At 42.6% G+C, this 2,714-nt stretch overlaps 1 non-coding gene across 1 annotated transcript; it reads left to right on the top strand.

Annotated features, from left to right (window-relative positions):
- Positions 1-1,301: 1,301 nt before the first annotated feature.
- LOC112746224 (small nucleolar RNA R71) lies at positions 1,302-1,409 on the top strand. Its single transcript, XR_003174119.1, has one exon. It is a non-coding gene; the product is annotated as a small nucleolar RNA R71 (small nucleolar RNA).
- The last annotated feature ends 1,305 nt before the right edge of the window (positions 1,410-2,714 follow it).

The following is a 2,714-nucleotide window of genomic DNA, read 5'->3' as shown; positions in this document are numbered from 1 at the left end:
TCTACTTGTCCATAAGCCTGTCTTCTTGAGCTGTCTGCCATCTCTAGTGAGATTTTAGCAGCTTGCACCCCATAGATTCCCAGTTTCTCTATTACAGAGAGGGGCATGAGGTTTATTCCTGAACCAAGGTCACACAGAGCCTTAAAGATCATGGTGCCTATGGTACAAGGGATTATGAACTTTCCAGGATCCTGTCTCTTCTGAGGCAATGTCAGTTGATCCAGATCACTTAGTTCATTGATGAACAAGGGAGGTTCAACTTCCCATGTATCAATGCCAAACAATTTGGCATTCAGCTTCATGATTGCACCAAGAAACTTGGCAGTTTGCTCTTCAGTAACATCCTCATTCTCTTCAGAAGAGGAATACTCATCAGAGCTCATGAAGGGCATAAGGAGGTTCAATGGGATCTCTATAGTCTCTAGATGAGCCTCAGAGTCCTTTGGTTCCCCAGAGGGAAGCTCCTTATTGATCACTGGACGTCCCAGGAGGTCTTCCTCCTTGGGATTCACGTCCTCTCCTCTCCTCACAGGTTCGGCCATGGCGCTTATGTCAATGGCCTTGCACTCTCCTTTTGGATTCTCTTCTGTATTGCTTGGGAGAGTACTAGGAGGGATTTCAGTGATCCTTTTACTCAGCTGGCCCACTTGTGCTTCCAGATTTCTAATGGAAGACCTTGTTTCATTCATGAAACTTACAGTGGCCTTAGATAGATCAGAGACTAGATTTGCTAAATTAGAAGCATTTTGTTCAGAGTTCTCTGTCTGTTGCTGAGTTGATGATGGAAAAGGCTTGCTATTGCTAAACCTGTTTCTTCCACCATTATTAAAGCCTTGTTGGGGCTTTTGATCCTTCCATGAGAAATTTGGATGATTTCTCCATGATGAATTATAGGTGTTTCCATAAGGTTCACCTAAGTAATTCACATCTGCTATTGCAGGGTTCTCAGGATCATAAGCTTCTTCTTCATAAGAAGCCTCTTGAGTACTGTTGGATGCAGCTTGCATTCCATGCAGACTCTGAGAGATCATATTGACTTGCTGAGTCAATATTTTATTCTGAGCCAATATGGCATTCAGAGTATCAACTTCAAGAACTCCCTTCTTCATAGGCGTCCCATTATTCACAGGATTCCTTTCAGAAGTGTACATGAACTGGTTATTAGCAACCATGTCAATGAGTTCTTGAGCTTCTGCAGGCATTTTCTTTAGGTGAATGGATCCACCTGCAGAAGTGTCCAGTGACATCTTTGATAGCTTAGATAAACCATCATAGAATATATCTAGGATGGTCCATTCTGAAAGCATGTCAGAAGGACACTTTTTGGTCAACTGTTTGTATCTTTCCCAAGCTTCATAGAGAGATTCACCTTCTTTCTGTCTGAAGGTTTGAACATCAGCTCTAAGCTTGCTCAGCTTTTGAGGAGGAAAGTACTTGGCTAAGAAAGCCGTGACCAGCTTATCCCAAGAGTTCAGGCTGTCTTTGGGTTGAGAATCCAACCATAATCTAGCTCTGTCTCTTACAGCAAAAGGGAAAAGCATGAGCCTGTAGACTTCAGGATCTACTCCATTAGTCTTAACAGTATCACATATCTGCAAGAATTCAGTCAAGAACTGAAAAGGATCTTCAGATGGAAGTCCATGAAACTTGCAGTTCTGCTGCATTAGAGAAACTAATTGAGGTTTCAGCTCAAAGTTATTTGCTCCAATGGCAGGAATGGAGATGCTTCTTCCATGTAAATTGGAATTAGGTGCAGTAAAGTCACCAAGCATCTTCCTTATATTATTATTATTTTCGGCTGCCATCTCCTCTTCCTGTTCAAAAATTTCTGAAAGGTTTTCTCTGGATTGTTGTATTTTAGCTTCTCTTAATTTTCTCTTCAGAGTCCTTTCAGGTTCTGGATCTGCTTTCACAAGAATGTTCTTATCCTTGCTCCTAATCTGAGCAACAAGATGAGCCGTCAGTTGTCCAAACTCAAACAATCCCCGGCAACGGCGCCAAAAACTTGGTGCACGAAATTGTGATCTCCAGGCTCGAACAAATCCTGGTAATGGCTCCAAAGCTTGGTGCTCTGATCTTAATTCATAATTGTCACAACTTCGATACAACTAACCAGCAAGTGCACTGGGTCGTCCAAGTAATACCTTACGTGAGTAAGGGTCGAATCCCACGGAGATTGTTGGTATGAAGCAAGCTATGGTCACCTTGTAAATCTCAGTTAGGCAGATATAAAGCGATAATGGAGTTTTCGAATAATAAATAATAGAATAGGGATAGAGGTACTTATGTAAATCATTGGTAGGAATTTCAGATAAGCGAATGGAGATGCTTTTCGTTCCTCTGAACCTCTGCTTTCCTGCTATCTTCATCCAATCAGTCTTACTCCTTTCCATGGCTGGCTTTATGCAAGGGCATCACCGTTGTCAGTGGCTACATTCCCTCCTCTCAGTGAATAATATGCTCACGCACCCTGTCACGGCACGGCTATTCATCTGTCGGTTCTCGATCATGCTGGAATAGGATTCACCCTCCTTTTGCGTCTGTCACTAACGCCCAGCACTCGCGAGTTTGAAGCTTGTCACAGTCATTCAATCATTGAATTCTACTCGGAATACCACAGACAAGGTTTAGACTTTTCGGATTCTCTTGAATGCCGCCATCATTCTAGCTTACGCCACGAAGATTCCTGTTAGGAGATCTAAGAGATACTCATT

Source organism: Arachis hypogaea, chromosome 14 (genome assembly GCF_003086295.3).
Source record: "Arachis hypogaea cultivar Tifrunner chromosome 14, arahy.Tifrunner.gnm2.J5K5, whole genome shotgun sequence".
NCBI lineage: Eukaryota > Viridiplantae > Streptophyta > Magnoliopsida > Fabales > Fabaceae > Arachis > Arachis hypogaea.
The sequence above is the reverse complement of the archived record's forward strand: the minus strand, read 5'-3'. Positions and strand labels throughout refer to the sequence as shown.